Genomic DNA, 23,378 nt, shown 5'->3' on the forward strand with positions numbered 1-23,378 from the left:
GCAGCCTTGCTATAAGTGCAAGGCATCAGGACATTGGGCCAGCGAATGTCCTAACCCTCGTCCACCAGCAACCCCCTGCCCTGCACGCCAGCAGGGAGGACACTGGAAGTCTGATTGCCCCACCCTGAGAACAGGTGCCGCGCCTCCACGTGACCCCCTTTCCCAGGATCCTGGGAGCTCCTTCCAGCTCCTACATCTGGACGATGACAACTGAAGGTGCCAAGACTCGGGGACCCCCATCACCCTCGCCGAGCTGTGGGTAACTCTCCTGGTAGCGGGTAAGACAATTAATTTTTTAATCAACAGTGAGGCTACCTATTCTGTTTTGCTGTCCTTCTCTGGACCTAGCCTTCCATCCAGTATCTCTGTAGTAGGAGTAAGCGGAAAGCCATCCACGCCACAAAATCTCCACTCCTTAATTGCTGCCTGGCTAACAACTACTTTGCGCACTCGTTCCTCATTCCCAGCTAAAAAGGGCCCCTACCAAAAGCAATCAGTGGAAATCAGTTCAACTTTCCCCCACTCGCCTCAAACTTACTAAATTTTCTTAACTATCTCATACTCCCCAACCTTGCCGGGACCTTCCTTCTGGGTTTTGCCCATATTCCAACAAATGCTTCCATTCCTCATTCCTATACTAATACTGTGCCTTATTTTATTCTTCATCCGTACGTCCAAATACCAACCATAGGCCCCGACCTTAACAATGCCCCTTAACAGCAGGAAGTAGCCAGACAGACCACGGCGCCCCTTATCACTATTATCAATAAAAGGTTGGACTGTTTGGACGAATGGAGGCAAGATGGTGCACTTCCGGGTTCTTCATCACCAACTTTTCCCACGAGTGCGAAAATGCAGCCAGCGCCCAGGGAGGGTGCAGACCAACCGGGCATGTGCCAGGTGATGTCAATCCGAAGAGACTAAGATTTACCTGGTTGCACCTGCGGAACGCCCCCGACACGCCCGTGCCCCACCTATTGCCCTCCCACTCCTAGAAAAGCCGCTCCGGACGGACGCCATGCACGGACTTCCCAGCCCCACTCCTGTCGGGATGTCGGGACTGCATCAGGAACCCCACCCGAGAGCCCCACCGGGGGACTCTGTCGGCCTCCTTTGCCGGAGGCCGACAGACCTCTCCCTACCCACCTACTTCCCTGAAGCTAGGTGACCAAAATAAATTTGCAGTTTTGCTCCTACCCTTGCCTGCTCGCTGGTTCTTTTGTGCCCGCTCTGGTGGTCTTTAGAAAAAACAAATCACCTGCATCAATTCTACATTTCATTCTTATGCCATTCTAGTACAAACATGAAGTGTTTGTGGGTGAGGTGGGAGGCAGTAAAGATAGTCCTTCCAAGCCTTGTATTTCCACCAGGACTCTTGGCAACAAATCCCTTCCCTCTATTGGTTAGCCTCCTTCCCCACAGTGCTGTAACCAGCTGGTTGAATTTAGAGCTTAGTTGAAGTCTGAAACCTTGATTTTAGTGGCACCAACCTGTGGGATTAGGCGATGTATTCCCCCGCTCCAGTTGCACCCAGTAGACCCAAATTAGGCAACTGTATTAATCCAGGGTTTGAGGTTGTTACAGAAGGAAATAAGGCAGGAGAGGATTCTTAGGATCTAGGTTGGCTAGGACAAGAAATGAAACTAGAAGACTGATAGAATGCAGAAGGGTCACAGGACTTAAGTTTCTGAGGGACAGTCGTGGGCGAGCACAAGGAGTGTGAACAGGTAGTGGAAAAGGTCCTCAAAGATGAGGTAATCAAATGACTTGATTAATGGTTTATTCCCTAAAGCTCTGAAGCACATGGAGTGGCTCATTTTGGCTGCCGCAGAAACCATGGTTAAGAGAACATGGTGAGGTCCTGTAGAACCTACCACTCCAAGACAGGGAGAGCTACAAGTTTCAGTGTATGCAAATATGAGGTCAGCGCAAAGGAACAGGGAAGAGGCAGGGACTGCGCCGACTTTTGGAGACCAGTCCAGAAGTCAAGCCCAGGCGATGGCAGTAGCTACTCCCGACCTAAGCACGTCTCCTAACAGCAGCTCAGGCAAAGGCCACGTCCCTGAACAGTTGGCTGCACAGGTCACGTGACGCACCCCGAGCCCAGCTCTATTTGGCTGCAAGAGCGCTCTGTCGCCTGCCTCGGACTCTGTTTCCCACAAGCCTTCCTGGAAACTACATTTCGCAGAGGGCGCCTACTTCCTCCTGGCTCATTGGATGGGATCCGTGCCGTTGGCCGGACGTGTTTTGGGAGCGTCACAGGCTGATGGGGAAGGGCGAAACCTGCTGGATTAAAACAACACGCATCTAACGGCTCGGCCCCTCCCTTTGTGAGGAGACCCACGCCGGCCTCCGGGTCCCCTGGGCAATGTAGTAATGTGAAGCTCTCCCAGTGCCGCTAGCACTCCCGGGGGGTTCCGAGTGGGACTGGAAACAGCGCGAAAGAGGCGGGGCTGCGGGGATCTTCCACATCAGCTCCTCCCTCCCGCCAGGGGGTGCTGAGCATGAACATTTTCTCATCTCTACATCTTGGTTATCCCTCAGCGGAGATTTTCCTTCTACTCTGTAGTTTTCAGCATCCCTCAAGCTGATATTTTGATTAAGCAAATTTTAGAATTCTGAGAAATGGCGAAATTATGTAAAAGAAACAAATGATATTGGCCCTAAATTACCCTCCAGCCCCTGCTGCTCATCGGACGCTTTATGAGGTTACAAGGAACCATGGCGCTGCTCATATGGGGGATCCATTTTACCCTCCCTACTTAGATCAAGCTGTAACTTCCGCCCTCAAGGAGCGACTGCTGCTATTCCGGTTGTGCTCATTTGGGCCCTCAGAACCCGCGGCCCCAGCCCTATCATTTTGTGTGTGTGTGTGTTTGAGGACATTCGCTCAGCCAAGCTGCAAGGGTGTCGTTCTCATTTTACAAGGGGAATAGGGAGGGCGTGGTGGATAAAAGGTGGTTGACCTGCCCAGGCTATACAGCTAGAAGTGCAGTTAGAACTCGGTACAGGCGGAACTGATTCTGATACTTGTCTCAAACTGTCACCAGTGAAGGGTGTTCAGGTTCTTGGTGTCTTGAACAAATAATTGGACAAAAGGGCACAAACAAAGCAAGGAAAGAATGAAGCAACAAAAGCAGAGATTTATTGAAAACGAAAGTACATTTCACAGGGTGGGAGCCGGCTGAGCATAGGGGCTCAAGAGCACTGTTATAGAATTTTCTGGGGTTTAAATACCCTCTAGAGGTTTCCATTGGTTACTTGGTGTACGCCCTGTGTAAATGAAGAGGCTAAAAGTTACAAAGGCATTTACCAGTTATATGCCCTATGTAAATAAGAGGATATTTCAGCGGGGCCTGGTGGCTCACACCTGTAATCCCAGCACTTTGGGAGGCCAAGGCTTGCGGATCACCTGAGGTCAGGAGTTCGAGACCAGCCTGGTAAGCATGGTGAAACGTCGTGTCTACTAAAAATGAAAATAAAAAAAAAATTAGCTGGGCGTGGTGGCATGAGCCTGTCATTCCCTGGTGGCTGAGGCAGGAGAATCGCTTGAATCAGGGAGGCAGAGGTCGCAGTGAGCAGAGAATGCGCCATTCCACTCCAGCCTGGGCAACAGAGCAAAACTCAATAAATAAATAAATAAATAAAAGAGGGAAATAAAGGATATTTCTTATCATAGCTGAAGTGTTTCATTTGATTTAATTCTAGCAAGTCCTTAAGTTCCCTGCCTCCAGTCCGTATTCTGCCTCAAGACCTATCCTGTTTACTTTGTGTAGCATTAGTTTCTTTTTCCCAGGTTTGCTGCTACTTCCTTGGTTAAGCCATGATCATCTTGGCTGTACTCACTGTCTCATAAATGCAGTGTTTATTGAGTGTTAGCACCATGCCAGGCATTGTGTTGGGTGCTGGGGACATGGTGATGAACAGGGGCAGACATGACCTCACATTCATGGTGTTTACAACCTAATGGGGAAGACAGCTATTGATCACGTAATACAAATAAGAATAAAGTTTCAAATTGCGATAAATAGAGCACTTCCACCCCCGGGATGCTACAAGAGAGAATAACGGAGGAAAATTGATACATTAGATTGATTAGGGAAAGAAAGAAATGTTTGGTATGAAATGCTTGACACGAAGGCCAAGAAGAAGGAAGCTGTGTAACAGCCAAGAGAAGAGTAGTTCAGGCAGAGGGAGCAGCAAGTGCAAAGGCTGTGAGTGGGAAAGAGCTTGGTATTTTGTAATTCGAGGAACTCAGAGAAGTCCCTTGTGATTGGAACACAGTGAAGTAGGGGAGAGTGGAACAAATTGAGACTGGCTTTCCTTTCACCAGTCTTGCCTCTTCTTTTTTCTTTTTTTGAGACAGAGTTTCACTCTTGTTGCCCAGGCTGGAGTGTAGTGGCGCAATCTTGGCTTACCGCAACCTCCACCTCCCAGGTTCAAGCGATTCTCCTGCCTTAGCCTCCTGAATAGCTGAGATTACAGGCATGTGCCACCACTCCCGGCTAATTTTGTATTTTTAGTAGAGACAGGGTTTCTCCATGTTGGTCAGGCTGGTCTCAAACTCTTGACTCAGGTGATCTGAGTCAAGATCACCTGAGTCAAGAGTTTGAGTCATGGGCCTCCCACAGTGCTGAGATTACAGGTGTGAACCACTGCACCTGGCTCAGTCTTGCCTCTTCTAAATCGTATCCACACTGGCAGTATAGGAATATTTTCAGTACTCAAATACGATGACTTGACTTTCCTTTAGAGGCTTTGTGTCCCCTATAAGTTTTAGCTCAAACTCCTGAGCACAGTGCTCAGAGACCTTTGTAATTGGATTTACCTCACTTTCCAGTCTTCCTTTTTTGCAAGTTCTGTTATCTCTGCTTGGCATGCCTCTCTTATGTGCTTGCTGGTCAGGCAAACTTCTGTTCACACTTTCTGTCTTGGCTGAAATATCACCACCTCTGTGCTCTCCCTGTGCACTCTCAATTCACTTCTTGTCCCCCTGCTATATAACTATTGGTTTGCCTACCAGTCTTTTCCATGACACAGTGAATTCCTCCTCTTGGGGACATGTTTTCTTTTCTTTTTTTTTTTTTTTTGAGACGGAGTCTCGCTCTGTCGCCCAGGCTGGACTGGAGTGCAGTGGCCGGATCTCAGCTCACTGCAACCTCCATCTCCCGGGTTTATGCCATTCTCCTGCCTCAGCCTCCCAAGTAGCTGGGACTACAGGCGCCCAGCACCCTCGCCCGCTAGTTTTTTGTATTTTTTATTTTTTTTTTTTGTAGAGACGGGGTTTCATTCACCGTGTTAGCCAGGATGGTCTCGATCTCCTGACCTTTGATCCCCGCCCTCTCGTCCTCCCAAGTGCTGGAATTACAGGCTTGAGCCACCGCGCCGGCCTGGGGACGGGTTTTCTATGGGTATGATGCAGAAGAAAACACATAGGCGGCAGTTGCTCTGTTCTTTCCCTTCCTTCCTTCCTTCCTCTTTATTTCGTTCTCTGACTTTTTCTGGTTTTCTTTTTGGTCTTTATGGATTTTATTTCTTTCTGGATTTGTATTAGATAGGAGATCTTTATTTCTTTCTTTTTCAATAACTAACCACATTCTCTATCTCTCCTCTCTCCCTCCCTCCCTCCCTCCCTCCCCCCCCCTCTCTCTCCCTCCCTCCCTCCCTCCCCCCCCCCCCCCCCCTCTCTCTCTTTCCCTCCCTCCCTTCCTTCCTTCCTTCCATATCAGCTCACTGCAACCTTTGCCTCCCAGGTTCAACCGATTCTTCTGCCTCAGCCTCCCAAGTAGCTGGGATTACAGGTGTGCACCACCATGCCCAGCTAATTTTTTGTATTTAGTAGAGATGGGGTTTCACCATGTTGGTCAGGCTGGTCTCAAACTTCTGACTTCAGGTGATCCAAAGTGCTGGGATTACAGGTGTGAGCCACCACACCTGGCCAGTTGCTGTTTTCATAACAAATATTCATTAACAGAATGAGTGGAATAGCTAGCCATGACTAGCCTCCACCTGTCCCCTGATGAGAAGGTGGCATGTGGTTCTTATCCTTGGCGAGTGGAAATTAGCCTCCAAAAGGGCAAGAAGAGATGAGTAAGAAATCTACACTTAACCATGAGCCAGACACTGTCTCATCCACTGTCTCATTTAATCTTTGTGACAAACATAGTTCTCAGTTTTTGCTGGTAAGAAAACTGGCGCCCAAAGGCTTTGCCTAAAGATTACCCAACTAGTAATGGAGAACCTCGATAGGAAATTGGGTCTTTCTGATCTCAAAGTTTCAGCCCCTCAATATTCCTTCTGTTCTTTTTGCCCCCTCTGGCACCCGTTACCAGCACGGAAGCCTGGAAAGTTTAAGAAACAACTTCAGATGCCCTCTGTCTCTGGTGTGTCATTTGTACCTCTGAGGACGTCAACCTGGAACAGCCATTGTCCCAGAGCTCTGCCTTTTCCAGGAATCAGTGACTCATACCAGTCTCTGCTGATATTTGAAGGGCTTAGGAGAACTGGTAGGACTCAGAGGAGCAGAAAATCCAGGAAAGGGCACTCTTGGCCAGTGCTATTCAATAGAACTCTCTCAGATGATTAAAATGTTCCATATATGTGCTGTCTAATATGGTAATGTCTCATGTTCCTTTTTAGACAGTATCTCCAGCCCCCTCAGTGGTCCCTGACTTCAGGCTGTTTCCAAGACATTCAACTTGAGACTGTAGATCCCTGGGTTAGGTCTTCAAGGGCCCTCCAGATCCAAGCTATGCCTCAGTTTTAGCTGAATTTGTGTCCAAGAACACATGTCAGGGTACAGGGAGACGGGATACATATAGCTCCAGACATTGCCAGTGCATTGTTGATATTGCCACCCCAGCATCCTGCCTGGAACCTGGCCCAGAGCAGATGCTAGGTTAACATGGTAGATGACTGAATTTACTTTCTCTTCCCCAGGTTGGGGCTTCCTCACCTACTGCCATTGGCTTCTGGAATCCTTCTCTGTCATTGTGAACTAATGACTTGCCACATGGTGAAGATTAACGAAGCCAGTGCTTTGAACCGCCACCCTGACATTTTGGGGGTAGGTCAAGATGTAGCTACAAAACCAACTAGTAATAATTCGTTGAAAATATGCTGGATCCAGCATTTTTATGTGATGACCTCATTTTTATTTTGAAATCCTATGTGCAAAATGAAAGCCCAAATGAGCATCTGCTACATACAGTTAGAAGTAGGGTGGTGCTGGGGAAAGAGTACTGGTCCAGGAGTTGCCCTGGACCTGGGACTCACAGACTGTATGACTTTGAACAAGTGCTCAGTGCTTCTGTGCCCCAGTTTTCTCTGAAGTAAAATAAAAACACTGGATTCTAACCTTCTTTCTACAGTTAATGTGAATGTTTAAAAAATGGCTGGTCACATCTGCAATCAACCTACATTAAGCACCTTTCAAGTGATTACTTGCTTGAATCAGGTCTATTTTCGTTGTTTACTTTTACTAACACTTTTTTTCGTAACGCTTCCACTGCCAGTGCCTTCATTCTTCACTATTTTTTGATTTTTTCTTCAGATTCCGATAAATCATTTTCAGTTCCAGCCATTGAATCACCTGCTCCTTGGCCCTGCCTAGAGGCTTCTTAATATTCAGCAGTCTCAATTTCCTGACAAAGCGCACAGAGGAGGCCTGGTCTCCCTCCTCTTCCCTTGCCCACTACTCCCCACTCACCATCCAAAACACATCTGAAAAATGAGGGAGATTTTTATTCTTGCAGTTGTCTCTCTCACCACTAGATGGCACATGCAGGCCATCAGTCTTTTGGGCAAAAACTAATTTTACTGTGTATTTAAACTCCATCTCAATCCACAAAAGCTTTGAGGGGAATTACCAAAGTACAAAATATACAAAAGGATAAGACAAAAAGTTGAGGGAGTTAGAGAAAATAGAAAACAAGTGGAAGAAATAACTCCCAGATGACATTGGCTCAAAAATCTCAACACCAGCAAAGGCTTACTTACACGTTTGGCTCTGAGCTTCCGCATTGCCAAAGTAAAGAGGGAAATGTGAATGGTAACAAAATTCTAGATTTTATATGAGAAAAACAAATATTTGGGAGAAGCTCAACTTTTCCTGACCCTGAGACTGAAGAGAGATTTTTCCCGGGAGTCAGCTGACTGAACAGTGATGCAATACAGCAATGACTTAATTGGAGCTCTTTCTTATAATGTCCTTCTGTGCAGGCTATTGGCATGATGCTCAAGTATAATTGAGGAAAAGCAGTTCCACTGGGCTTAAAACATGAGTTTCCAGGACAGATGAAATTCACTGTTTGCTGTGTGCCTCTGTATTTTGAAACAGTGAAATTTGCGCACCTCTCTGTTCCAGAGTTTAGGTGGAGTTTGGGGAGAGGGGGTTCTTCTTGGAGACTGTGGTAACCAGTTTCTAAGACGGCCACCAATGATTCTGCCTCCTGGTTGGCAAACTCTATCTGGTCCCCTCCCACATAGTACCAGCAATGGTCTGTGTCACCAGCAGAATGCAGGAGAAGCGGGGCCGGGCACAGTGGCTCATGCCTGTAGTCCCAGCACTTTGGGAGGCCGAGGCAGGAGGATTGTTTGAGACCAGCCTGGACAACAAAATGAGACCTCGTCTCTAAAAAAAAACTACAAAAACTAGCCAGGCATAGTAGTGTGAGTCTGTAGTCCCAGATACTACAGAGGCTGAGGCGGGAGGATTGCTTAAGCCCAGGAGGTTGAGGCTGCAGTGAACTGTGTTCATGCCATTGCACTCCAACCTGGGTGACAGATCAAGACCCTGTCTCGAACAAACAAACAAACAAAAACAAAAACAAAACACCAAAAACAGAATGCAGGAGAAGTTATGATATGTCACTTCTCAGATCAGGTTAAAATACATCATAACTTGTCTCTTGGTCTCTCTGTCTCTGGTTTTGTCTCTGTCTTCCTCTCATGCTCTAGGGAAAGCCAGCTGCCATGTCATTAGGAGCCTTAAGGAGAGACCCATGTAGTAAAGTACTGAGCCTACTGTCAACAGCCAGTGCCACCTTGTTAGTCATGTCAGAGTACCACCTTGGGAGCAGATCCTCCAGCCCCAGTCAAGCCTTTGGAGATTGAATCCCTGGCTAACACCTTGATGGCAAGAAACCTCATGAGAGACCATGAGCCAGGCCATGCAGCTAAGTCACTCCTTGGCTCTATGAGATAATAAATGCTTGTTATTTTAAGCTGTTAAGTTTTGGGATAATTTGTTAAGCAACAATAGATGACTAATACAAAGGCCAATAGAAATCCAAGGTTGCATCAAGGATGATTCTACATGGGTGAGTCTACTTGGTTTCAGAGATCAAGAGAATATTTCAGAAGCAATTCGAGTGGGCATTATTTTTAACTTTTACTTTACTTTAATTTTTTTTTTTTTTGAAATGCAGTCTCGCTCTGTCACCCAGGTTAGAGTGCAGTGGTGTGATTTTGGCTCACTGCAAGCTCTGCCTCCCGGGTTCATGCCATTCTCCTGCCTTAGCCTCCCGAGTAGCTGGGACTACAGGTGCCTGCCACCACATCCGGCTAATTTTTTGTACTTTTAGTGAAGACGGGGTTTCACCATGTTAGCCAGGATGGTCTCGATCTCCTGACCTCGTGATCCGCCCACCTCGGCCTCCCAAAGTGCTGGGATTATAGGTATAAGCCACCGTGCCTGGCCAACTTTTACTTTAATTTTTCAAAAGACAAATCAAATTTAGCAGTAGGGAGTTGCATAGCAATCTTAGTGACACTAATGTTAATAAATTTGGATAACACATTGCCATTGGACCAGCCCATATGAGCTTTAAGTCTGATAGATGTGGGTTCGCATTCAGTCTGTGAATGTAGAAAGACAGAGGTAGAGGGATCCATGTAAAATGTCTGCAAAGGAGATTTCTCTGAAGGACTGTGGGGCGAGGACTTCAACTTTCTTATTCATGGTGACATCATTGGTGCCTAGTACGGAACCTGGCACGTGGTAGGCTTTCTACAAATCTTTCTTCTTTTTTTTTTTTGAGACGGATTCTTGCTCTGTTGCCCAAGCTAAAGTGTGATCTCAGCTCACTGCAACCTCCGCCTTCCAGGTTCAAGTGATTCTCCTGCCTCAGCCTCCTGAGTAGCTGGGACTACAAGCGCCTGCCACCATGCCTGGCTAATTTTTGTATTTTTAGTAGAGAGGGGGTTTTACCATGTTGGCCAGGATGGCCTCAATCTCCTGACCTTGTAATCCACCTGCCTCGGCCTCCCAAAGTGCTGGGATTAAGGCATGAGCCACCGTGCCCGGCCTACAAATATTTCTTTAATGGATCTGTGAGTGGTGATCTACAACCATGAGGGAGCTATTCATGTATCTGGGCAACCGTCATTTATTACGCTCCTACCATGTGCCACATACATGATGTCGGTTAAGTCCCGGGGAACTTTTGTGTCATATACAGATTCACATCCACCTTGTGCCCCCACTGCACCTTCTCTCACCCTGTGTTTTCTCCTTGAAATTCTTTATTATTATTACTATTTTTTTTTCTTTATTTTTTTGAGACAGAGTCTCGCTCTGTTGCCCAGGCTGGAGTACAATAGTGCAATCTCAGCTCACTGCAACCTACACTTCCTGGGTTCAAGCGATTCTCCTACCTCAGCCTCCCGAGTAGCTGGGATTACAGGCACTCGCCATCATGCCTGGCTAATTTTCGTATTTTAGTAGAAACGAGGCCTCACCATGTTGGCCAGGCTGGTCCTGAACTCCTCCTGATCTCAGGTGATCTGCCCACCTTGGCCTCCCAAAGTGCTGGGATTACAGGTGTGAATGCCCAGCTGAAATTCTTTATTATTTTTGTAGGGATTGTGCTTTTACTTCCACACTGAGCAGTTCTTATGGAAATAGTGTTCTTACATCACCATCACAAATAATCTGGTCACCGTTTTTCCAGTATGAGAACCAGAGTTGCTTGGGACATTGGGTTTATTTTGTGCGATTTTGTCTTGGGGCTTGCACCACTGCGTTTTTTCCTTTTTGTTTTTGTTGAAAAATGACTTGAAATGATTGGTGAACTAATCCCAGTTCAGTGGTACTGTGATAACAATTTTTTTTTTTTTTTTTTTTTTTTTGTGAGACAGAGTCTCTCTCTGTCACCCAGGCTGGAGTACAGTGGCACGATCTTGGCTCACTGCAACCTCTGCCTCCCAGGCTCAAGTGATCCTCCCCACTCAGCCTCCCAAGTGGCTGGGACTACAGGGTCACGTCACCACACCCAGCTATTTTTTGTATTTTTTTGTAGAAACAGGGTCTTGCCATGTTGCCCAGCCTGGTCTTGAACTCCTGGCTTCAAGCGATCCTCCTGCTTTGGCCTCGATTACAGGTTTATGACAATTACCTGAATCTATATGCCCCTCTTCACACTGATTTTGATGCTGTGGTTAACCAAATGTTACCGTAATGGAGATACTTTGGGGGTGAAGGAGAATCAAACAGTGATTTGCCTCAGACCCTGTGTCCCCACCTTTCAGTAAAACATTCCTTTCTCCATGGTTGGCCCTGTACTACTTCCTCCTTCTCCCCCTGCACAGCTATTATTTATTGTCTACTCCATTCCCATCGAAGAGTTCCACGGGTGTTATGTGCGTTACTGAACTGTGCTGGGAACTGTGAATTGCCTTGCCATTTTTGTTAGTCAGCTGCTTTGAGAAATGGACACCAAGATGGGATGAAACATGCAGTTGTTTTACAAGGGGAAATGCTTGTGTGAAAGGAAGGATGGAGGGAGTTAGACAAGGCCAGGAGAGCCACTGCCCCAAGAAAAGGAGAGAGGGAGAGAAGGCTGGGTTGGCATTCCATATTGCCCTGCAGTAGAAGGAAGGTGCATTCTAACAAAGGTTCTCCAAAACCCTCAGGGAGTCTTGAGCCAAAGTCAGCTAACAAAGGAGTCTCTTGTCTGTTTGAACTGGGTCTGACTCTGTACTCAGCACTGAGTCATTGGTGGGGTGCATTCCAGGGGAGGTGTGGCCAGTAGATTTTAAAGCACAGCAGCTGGTGCCCTCAGCTCCCTGCAGTGAGAAGTTTGCAGAGGCACATTCTTGTGACTGAGACACCATTTTTTTTTTTTTTTTGTTTGAGACAGAATCTTGCTGTGTCGCCAAGGCTGGAGTGCAGTGGCATGATCTCAGCTCACTGCAACCTCTGCCTCCTGGGTTCAAGCAATTCTTGTGCTTCAGCCTCCCAAGTAGCTAGGACTACAGGCGTGCACCACCATGTCCCACTGATTTTTGTATTTTTAGTAGAGATGGGGTTTCTGCATGTTGACCAGGCTGGTCTTGAACTGCTAACCTTAGGTGATCTACCTGCCTTGGCCTCCCAAAGGGCTGGGAATACAGGCGTGAGCTACTGAGCCTGGCCGAAACACCAATATTTATTCTCCTCTCTTTTTTTTTTTTCTTTAAATAACAGAGGCCTGATTTATTTGGGGTGGCAAAGACCTGATACTGAACAAAAAGATCCTAACCTTCTTTGCAACTAGGTGTGGGCCTGTATCTAAGTTCTGATCAATGCAATATAAACCAGAAGTATCACGAGGACCTTCTAGATATACTCCGTAAGGGGATCTGGCCTGCCTGGGTGGTGAATCCCTTCTTCTCTTCTCTTTACCCAGGGCTGTAGACAAAATAGCTGCAGCCTCAGTTGCCGTTTTGTGTCAAGAGGCGATGTGTTACTGATGAAAGGACAGACTAATAGCAAGAGTCTTTCCTCCCAGACCTCATACCCGCCCTGGATCGCTTACCTCTAGACTTTAACCTGAGAGAAAAATAAAACCCCTTGTTTAAGCCATTGTTATTTTGTTTTTGTTGTAAGCAGGTAATTCTAATCCTCAATTGGTACGGTATCTATTCTTCACAACAGCGCTGCCAGGCAGGCACATTTATGCCCATTTTATAGGAAAGTAAAGCTTGGAATGATTAAGTGTTAGAACCTAGATTAGAACCCAGGATAGCACGTAGGATACTTTTAGCTGTGAATGATTGGACAGAGTTTCTCAGTCTTCTCTGAAGATAGTAATTGCCTGGGGAGCTTGCTAAATATATATAACAGACTGCTGGCCTTCCCCGTGGACATGCTCACTTAGTAGGTCCAGGTTAAGGCCTTGGGAAGCTACTTTATCTCAAACAAGCAGGCCAGGCTGTCTTGATCCTCAGGAAGCCCGTGTGAATTCTAAGGTGGATGAAGACCAAGGGCAAGCAGCTCACACAGTAAGGAGGTAGATACTTTGCCTTAGAAGACTTCCATGAGCATAGGAATCATTTGCAGAGCTTGATAGTATCATTTGTGGAGATTTCAGATTCTGGGCTCCAGTTTTCATTTAAAAAAAGTCAGTAGATCTTTCATGGAACCTGGGCTTCTGGATTTTTGAAAAGCTTCCCACGTGAGCCTATTGCGTGTGATTAATAGAGTCCAGCTTGTGGGACTCTGGCTTAATAGGAGCACAGGCATTGGAGTGTGATGAACTGGGGTTTGAATCCCATTGCTGCATTTATTTGCTGGATGACCTGTAGCAGGCTAATTAAGCCTTCTGTGTCTCAGGTTTTACCATTTTCGAATTGAAGAAAAAAGTATAAGGCTTACCTCACAGAGTTGTTGTAAGGATTAAATGAGATAATTTATGCAAAGCTCTTAGCTTTGCATAAATATGTTCTCAATAAATGGTGGCTATTGTTATTATCATACCCCATGCACACATCTTGCAAACAGTATGGGCACAGAGTTCTATTACTATGGATAATTTATACAAATCTTAAGGGAACCATGATTCAGTGAAGGCTGGTACAGGAAGCTGGGACTCCCCTTTCTCTCCCCAGCGACCTCTGGCCCTGAGAGTGAGTGACCTGCCTGTGCACACAGAGGTTGAGTAAAGATGTTACAGGATACACTCTTATGTCCCCTAGCAGCCACCTTCTACTCTCCTTTTTTTCTCTCTTCTTTCCCAACCAGTCTGTCCAAGAATTACCGTCTACACTCAGTGGCTCAATTTTCTCACTTCCCATCCCCTTCTCCATCCACTGCAGTCTGAATTCTGCTGTCCCTGCTTTACTGAAGTGATTCCACGAGGCTGCCAGTGGCTTCCATGTTGCCAAATCCATGGGTTCTTTTAAAGTCCTCATCTCATTTGAGTCCTCTGCAACTTTTGCTGTTGCTGTCTGCTTATTTCTTCTTGGAATGTTTCTCTCTTGGCTTCCAGGACTTCACTGCTCTGTTTCTCCTTTTAAATCTGTGACCACTATTTTAGCTTTTGTGGAACCTCTACCTCATCCATGTCTTATACGGCTCTGTTCTCTATCATTTCGATCCTTCATTTGCTCCTAGTTCCTTTTTACTGTTCCTCTTTTTCTCTGAGCAGAGCCCACTATCACTGAACTCTTCAAAGTTCCAGGTATTAATAAATTTTCTGCCTTCTTAGGATATCCTGGTCTAATGTGACCTTTTCCTTCTTTCCTCCATGGGGCACCTTAAGACAGGCCTAAGCAGTGTGCTCCAAAGTCTCCTTCACAGGTGTTCCTAGGAAGCTCAGCAGCACCCATTAAAACAGAACCTAGATTTCCTATAGATTAGGCCCTGGGGTGACCCTGAGGTACCCTTGTTTCCAGTTATAATGCTGGAGGAGAGAGAGTCAACCCATCCATCCCCTTAGCTCAGACCCTAAGGCCTTGTGTGTAGGTCGTTGTTCTGCTGACATCCAGTGTCTTTCAGAGTAGTTGGGCCCATTCCTGACACTGACTTGTTAGACTTTGGGCCTTGCTTTTACCTTTGTGGTTTTGGCTTTCTCATCAATGAAATGTGACAATTGGATGACTCAATTTCATGTTGAATAACCTATTATTTTTGATTTAGAAGTGACTCTGAGGTCACTTCTAATTCTCTGAAATGGCACCATCATAACCAGCTTTTTCGTCAATTGCACAACCTCGATACCACTCCTAGGACTCTGCTATGGAAATCCTCTCCCAAGTGCATGAAGATGTGTGCATACGAGAATGTTCACTTGTGTGAACCCAATTGCTCATCGAGAGGGGACTGGTTAAAGAACTTATGAAAGTATATGCTCTGGGGCTGTGCTTCTCAAAATAGACAGTCTGTTGTTTGTTGCTGGTCTATAGGAGATAAGGAGCTTGAGCCAGAATGTAAATCGTGACTTTATCAAGAGAGTCTTTCTGACAAAAAAAAAATATATCTATAGTTGACCTTTGAACAACATGGGTTTGAACTGCACAAGTCCATTTATGTGTGGATTTTTTTCAATAAAAATTAGACCAAATATGCCTGCCTGTCTTACCTCCCTTTCCCCTTCTCCACCTCTTCCACCTCAGAGGCAGCAAGACCAAAGTTTTCTTTTCCTCCTCCTCCTCCTCCTCCTCAGCCTACTCATTGTGAAGATGGTGAAGATGTAGACTTTTATGACAGTCCACTTCCAATTAACGAATTGCAAATACGTTTTCCTTATTTTATTAATATTTTATTTTCCCTAGCTTACCTTATTGTAATAATACAGCATATAATACATATAACATACAAAATATGTTTCAATCCACTGTTTATGTTGACTGGTAGGTTTCCAGTTAACAGTAGGATATTAATAGTTATGTTTTGGGGATAGTCAAAAGTTATGGGTGGATTTTCGATTGCCCAGGGGTCATTGCCCCTAACCCCTGTGTTGTTCAATGGTCATGGGTATATATCAGCAGAAATAAACAGTGCACTTAGAGACATAGTTGATTTGCATTCTGGTGCAAGCTCCTCCCTTATCTTTTCTCAAGCCAGTAGCAAACAGTTTCTGCACTGGTAAACAGACCAAACTTTGAGTAGCATTGCTAAAGTGTAACAAAAATGAGCTACAGATGTAGAGCAAACAATGTCTAAGATACATTGTTTGTTTGTCTCACTCTGTCCTCCAGTCTGGAGTGCTGGATCATGGCTCACTGCAGCTGGAACTCCCGGGCTCAAGTGATCCTCCCATCTCAGCTTCCTGAGTAGCTGGGACTACAGGCACGTACCAGCATACCGGGCACATTTCTCGGCCTTGCAAAGTGTTGGGATTACAGGTGTGAGCCACAGTACCTGGCCAAAATACGTTGTTAAAAGAAAAAACTATGCTTCAGAACAGTATGGTGTTTTCAAAAGCAATGCTCTAGACAAAAAGGGATATATAGGCACAGAGATATGCTGGTAGATGCATGAAACATTTCTGGAATAAGTCCTAAGAAGTAAACGTGGTTACCTCTGGCGAGTGCAGCTGGGAGTCTGGGGTGAGAGACCTCTTTCTTTGTTGTATATCCAACCTGCTGTGCAGTAGGTACTCCCCAGTACAGCGTAGTGGCTTTGAATCCGTCATCCTGATTGGTCTGTGCCCTAGTTGCAACAGTCATTAAATATTTTGAATGTCAGTCCTTTTACTGTTTGAACAACAACAACAAAACACACAAAAAACAAAAAATACTACATGCATGCATCACTTTCTTTCTTTCTTTCTTTTCTTTTTTTTTTTTGAGACAGAGTTTTGCTCTTGTTGCCCAGGCTGGAGTATAATGGCACCATCTTGGCTCACTGCAACCTCTGCCTCCCGGGTTCAAGCCATTCTCCTGCCTCAGCCTCCCGAGCAGCTGGGATTACAGGTGCCCACCACCGCGCCCTGGTAATTTTTTGTATTTTTAGTAGAGCCAGGGTTTCACCATGTTGTTCAGGCTGTTCTTGAACTCCTGACCTCAGGTGATACACCTGCCTCGGCCTCCCAAAGTGCTGGGATTACAGGCATGAGCCACCACACCCGGTCATCACTTTCGTATTTAAAAATAAACTAGTGGCTGAGCACTGTGGCTCATGCTTCTAATCCCAGCACTTTGGGAGTCCAAGGCGGGCAGATCATGAGGTCAGGAATTTGAGACCAGCCTGCCAACATGGTGAAATCCCATATCTACTAAAAATACAAAAAAATTAGCTGAGTGTGGTGGCGCACACTGTAATCCAAGCTACTCAGGAGGCTGAGGCAGGAGAATCACTTGAACCCAGGAGGCAGAGGTTGCAGTGAACTGAGATTGCACCGTTGCACTCCAGCCTGGGTGACCGAGTGAGACTCCATCTCAAAAAATAAAATAAAAAAAAAAAAAATAAAATAAATAATTAAAAACTATCTATAGAGAGAACACTAATCTCCTGGAGTCCCCATTTGTTGAATAACAAGCCTCCTCGTTTCATTTTTTTACAGACATTTCTTCCCTCTGTTCTCTCCACTGGGCCTAGGAACAAGGGTTTACTCTCTGTCAGTGCTTTGGCGTTTTTCTCCTGCAGATATATTCACAAGAAGTCGTCTTGGTTCACAGCATAGTGATGAAGAGGGCTCAAGGTCCAGAGGGCTGATTATGGTTCTAATTTGCAATTATACAGTGATTTTTCACACTGCTCATCAATCCTGACTTCCTCCCTGTTTGGGTTGGAGAGTTAGAGGGATCTGATTTGACTGAAGTAGTATAGGCTGTGATTATCATAAGAATCTGGCATAGTAAATTGAATTGGGAAGTATTGGGTAACAGATGTAAATTATTTCCTTTCATTTGTCACTCCTACACAACTGTATATTTACTGTTTGTGGCTGGCCCGGCGTAGAAAAGTGAAATGACTTATCCTAATGCCTTTGAAATGGGAATTGTTGAGACACCTGAGTGGCCTCTTCAAATTCAAGATGCAAACAGATTGTGCTGCTGTTTGGAGGGAGCATGGAGCTGAAACAATATCCCTGGAGTCTAGTATTTATTTATTTATTTTTTCTTTTTTAATTCTAGTGCTCTAGGCCCACCTACTGTGGTGTTGGATGGATGTTTTAAATATTTGCATACACAAATTTTTTTAAACTCGTAATTCTGTGTAATAAAAAAGTTGGGCCGGGGCAGTGGCTCATGCTTATAATCCCAGCACTTTGGGAGGCCGAGGTGGGCAGATCACCAGAGGTCAGGAGTTTGAGACCAGCCTGGTCTACTTGGTGAAACACCGTCTCTACTGAAAATACAGAAAAAAAAAAAATAGCTGGGCGTGGTGACGGGTGCCTGTTATCCCAGCTACTGTGGAGGCTGAGGCAGGAGAATTGCTTGAACCCGGGAGGTGGAGGATGCAGTGAGCTGAGATGGTGCCGCTGCACTTCAGCCTGGACAAAAAAAAATGAAAAAGTTGGCTTGCCTTTGTCCTGGGTTCTTAGAAGGTAGATAACCTGTAAATAATTGGAATTTTCTGAATGAGAGGAGTGTCTCTGTTTTGCATGGTGGACCTCGATAGTTTAAGCTAATGAGATGACTCAGGATGGGAGCAGGCCACACTAGGAAGAACCATGGTGTGATTAGAGGAATGGGGCTTTTAGCCATGTGATATCACTCCTCAGAGGAGGAGAAGCAGGTGGGGCATAGCCAATGATTCAATCGATCACGCCTACAAAGACCCCAATAAAAGCTCTGGACACTAACTTAGGTGAGCTTCCTTGATTGGCAATACCTTGTGTATTGTCACATATTTTATGCGGGGAGGGCAATGAGCCCTGACTCCACTAGGAGAAGACAATGGAAGTTTTGCATCTGGAACCCTCTCAGACCTTGGCCTATGTATTCTCCTTGTGGCTGGTTCTGATTCATATCCTTGTGCTATAATAAAATTATAATTGTAAGGACAGAACTTTCCTGAGTTCTGTGAGTGATTCTAGTGAATTATCAAACTTGAGGGGGTAACGAGAACTCCCGAGTTTGTAGCCAGTTGGTCAGATGTGAGAGTGGCCTGGGGACCCCCAAACTTGCAGCTGGTGTCTGACGTGAGGGCAGTCTTGTGTCTTGTGGAAGATTATACCCATAGCTTATGAAGTTTGGCCTAACTCTGGATAGTTGGTCTTAGAAGTCATTGCAATTTCTTTAACTTTTTATTTTGAAAAATTTAAAACTTAAAGAAAATTTACAAGAGTAGTACAATGAATACTCATATATTTTTCACTTAGAGTCTCCAATTTGTTAATACATTCCCATATTTGTATCATTTCTATCGGTATGTACTTTTTTTTTCCTGAACCAGTTGAAAGTTGCAAACATGTCATCCCCAAACATTTCAGTACATACCTCCTGAGAACCAGAACATTCTCCAATAGCATGATCACCCCCAAGAGATTTAGCATTGATACAATAATATTATCTAATATACCATGTTTCAATTTTCCCTATTGTCCTTAAAATAACCCTTATAATTTTTTCCTTTCAATTTAGGACGATCCAATCAAGGGTCATGTATTCCTTTGGTTGTTATGTCTCCTTGGTTTCCTTAAATCAAGATTCCAGAACTGTCTCCTTGTTTCTTTTGTTTTGTTTTTGAGACGGAGTCTCACTCTGTTGCCCAGACAGTAGTGCAGTGGCACAATCTTGGCTCACCGCAACCTCCACCTCCCGGGTTCAAGCAATTCTCCTGCCTCAGCCTGCCCAGTAGCTGGGATTACAGGCACCTGCCACTGTGCTTAGCTAGTTTTGGTATTTTTAGTAGAGACGGGGTTTCACCATGTTGGCCAGGCTGGTCTGGAACTCCTGACCTTTCAGGTGATCCACCCTCCTCGGCCTCCCACAGTGCTGGGATTACAGGCATGAGCCACTGCCCCGGCCTGTCTCCTTGTTTTTTAATTTTAATTTAATTTCATTTTGTCTTTAATGAAATGGACACTTTTGAAAGCACCACACTACTTGACTTGTATATTGCTCCGTAATCTCAATTTTCTGATCGTTTTCTGATAATTAGATTCAGATTGTACATCCTTAGCAAGAATACAAACTATGTAGATGATGTGTTAATGAAAAGTTTGGACTGGTGTGATGTCACCAAGATGGCAGAGTAGAAGGTCCCTTGGCATCACTCCTCTCAGAAAAATACAACTAGAAACTATTCAAGACCAGAATATCACCCTGAGTTCACCAACACACCAGCGCTTGGAGGAGAAGCAGAGAAAACCCTGGACCCACAGAACTGAGAGAATCTGTGACCCGTAAGGGAAGTCATCGTTTCAGACTGTGCTGTCCCCTCCCCTAACCAGGCAGAATGCTATGAACAGAGAATTTACCCCAATCCGTTGTTTCAGGAGTTAGAGGAGGGAATTAGGGGTGGACATTTGATCTCCCCATGGTCTGGGAATCTTCAAGGGAAGCCCACTCTGTCCCGTGGGAACCACTGGGAGTGCTGGGAGGGCTGAACCACCTGGGATGACTTAGAGACAAACAGCAGGATGCTGATTGCAGTACTGGCACTTGGATCTTGGTGGCTACTCTGTGCTCTGATTGGTGGGGATGCCATGTTGAAGAGACTGGCTGGAGTCATAGTGCTGCATGGGGCACACGCCGTGGAAAGGCCCAAATGCCTGGCTGGATTTTCCACAATGCCCAGGTACTTGCAGAAAGCATTTCCTTGGCCCAAAAACAACTAAAAGGTTAGGATTAAGTTCCAGTACCTGCTTAAGTCTTTCCCATATGGCAGGGTGGCCATATAGTTCTGGGGCAACATTTAGCCTCCTGTGCTTACTATAAGTTTTCCCTAGACCAAGAAACAATGACAAAGCAACAGTTTAGCTCCAGTGCAGTGTTTTAGTTCTGGTGCCCATTGTAAGTCCTCCCCAAAATGGGGAGAAACAACAGGCCGGTGTTTAAATTCCAGTACTAAGTAGTAAAGGTCTAACACAAGCAAAGAACACCTGTGAAAACTGGAAGAGGTGCCTGTTTCCTCAGATAGGCAAACATAAGTGTAAAGATGCAAAGATTGTGAAAACTCAGGGAGATACGACGTCACCAAAACAACAACAACAACAAAGTTCTAACAACAGGCCCAGAAGAATTGAAAATCTATGAAATGTGAGACAGAGAATTCAGAATCCTCTTAAACAAGTTAAGTGAATCACAAGAAAATACAAATAGAAAATTAAATACAACTTGGAAAACAGGGTGGGTGTGGTGGCTCACACCTGTAATCCCAGCCCTTTGGGAGGCCAAGGCAGGCAGATCACAAGGTCAGGAGTTCAAGACCATCCTGGCCAACATGGCAAAACCCTGTCTCTACTAAAAATACAAAAATTAGCCAGGCGTGGTGGTGTAGACCTGTAATCCCAGCTACTTGGGAGACTGAGGCAAGAGAATCGCTTGAACCCAGGAGGCGGAGGTTGCTGTGAGCTGAGATCATGCCACTGCACTGCAGCCTAGACAACAGAGTGAGACTCCATCTCAAAAAAAAAAAAAAAAAAAAGTGGAAAACAATCGAGGAACAAAATTAGAAATTTGACAAAGAAATAGGAATAATTAAACAAAATCAGACAGAAATTCTAGGAATAGAGACTAGAATAATTGAACTGAAAAACTCATTACATAGCTTCAACAGCAGACTTGATCAAACAGAGGAAAGAATTAGCAAGCTTGAAAACAAAAGATATGAAATTATCCAATCAGAGGGTAAAAAGAAAGGTTTGGACTGGAAAAGAGAAATAGTACATCAGCAGTGAGGTGCAAATATATCACACACGGCACACAGAAGAACTGCACGGGCCAAGGGCCACAACTTGTGGTGGAGACAGTTTTACAGAGGAGGAATTTTGGAGCTGCCTGAGGCTCATTTTGCATTCTCCTCTTCTTTTTCTTTTCTTTTTTTTTCAGCTGTAACTCCGGACATGATCCAAAGAGGAATTTTGCAATATCGTCTCTGGGTTTTATGGAAACTTACTTTACCTTTCTGTGTTAAGCTCTTAAGGCATTGTGTCAGCCTTAAAAGGGCACGGGAAAAGGCTTCTCGCTTTTCTGACACCATCTAATCGTAGCTCAATCCAAGGCTAAGACGGTTCTCACATGTCCATCTCTAGCCCAGCCTGCTTTCCTAAACATAGTCCTGATACTCAGCTACTTACTTTCATCTCAAAGGTGGTCTCAAAGGTCCCTCATGCTAACATGTTCAACACTGAACTCTTGAGTCTCTACACCAATGCCCTCCCCCAGCATGAGGGCATATCCATGAGTGACACCACCACCCACTCATTTATGTGAGCTAGAAGCCTGGACATATCCTTGATGCCAGCTTCCTTTCCCCCTCCTGTAGCCAGTCCATCACCAAGTCCCACTGTTTTGATCACCTAAATAATTATCAAATCCATTCATTCTCTCCATCTACTCTACTACCAGCTTCGTCCAAGCCACGATTCTACTACACCCTCCTAATGAATCTCTTGGCTTCCACACAGACTCCCTTCTGAATCTCATCTCCATACAACAATCAAAATATCTCTTAAGAGTGTAAATCTGATTACTGTCCCCTTACTTAGTATCCTTTAATGGATTCTTACTGTTCTTTCAAAAAAGAAAAAAATATTTTCCAAGGCTCCTGGCCACTGTCTATAGCATTCGAGTATACCATTCTTCCTCTTGCTCTCTGCACTGCTGCTACACTGTCTTTGTTTCTTAAACCCCAAACAATTCCTCTCCCTTCCTTCTTCCCAAGACACACACACACACACACACACACACACACACACACACACACACACACACACACATTCTCTTCATGTGTGTTCTTCCTTCATGTCTTTGCTCATTAGTCCTTTTGCTCATGGACGCCCCCTCTTATATACTCTTAGAATACTCTAGTTTTTACTCTGAGCCCTTATTACAAATTATATTTCTATAGTTGTTCAACATTTCATTCAGATCTGCCTCTCCTACTTCCAAGCTCCAAAGGACAATGATCACATCTCTCTTCTTCCTCTGGGTAGCCTTACCACATAGCACAGTGCCTGGCACTGAGTAAACTGTCAATAAATATTTGGGGGTGCATGAATAATCTCTAGGAAGCCCAATGAGAATTCCAAAGGGCATGTGCACCCATGCAAACATTAAGGAATTTATTCCATACTCTCTTATAATCTTGGTAAGTTTGATAAAATATCATCTATTTTATCTGCTCAGTCTGACATCAAAAGTCCATGGGGGACATTTTTATTTCTGAGCACTTCCTGTATTTAAACCTTTGAAAAGGAAGAACGACTAGCATTTCTCCCATATTTCCATTCTGTCTTGAGCCATCTAAGCTTGGAGGTTGGCAAAGGCAGCAAATGAAGTGAGAGGCCATTGATATGCAAATGATGGTCATTATGATTGGATGCCACACCCCAGAACTTCATCTCAGCTCTTTCACAGTCAAAGCCAATTTACATTAAAAAAATTAATTTTCCAAACTTGAAATTAATCTCCAAAGCTAAAATGCATATAAATTAAACTATTAAAACATTGCATTTTCAATAGAACACATTGCTATTTCTTGGAGTGAGAGTTGGCTGTCT

The 23,378-nt window shown here is 45.0% G+C and overlaps 1 non-coding gene across 1 annotated transcript; it reads right to left on the minus strand.

Annotated features, from left to right (window-relative positions):
- Positions 1 to 21,703: 21,703 nt before the first annotated feature.
- Positions 21,704 to 21,825, minus strand: LOC115893062. Its single transcript, XR_004053018.1, has one exon. It is a non-coding gene; the product is annotated as a small nucleolar RNA SNORA26 (small nucleolar RNA).
- Between the last annotated feature and the right edge of the window lie 1,553 nt (positions 21,826 to 23,378).

Source organism: Rhinopithecus roxellana, chromosome 13 (assembly GCF_007565055.1).
Source record: "Rhinopithecus roxellana isolate Shanxi Qingling chromosome 13, ASM756505v1, whole genome shotgun sequence".
NCBI classification, from domain to species: Eukaryota; Metazoa; Chordata; class Mammalia; order Primates; family Cercopithecidae; genus Rhinopithecus; species Rhinopithecus roxellana.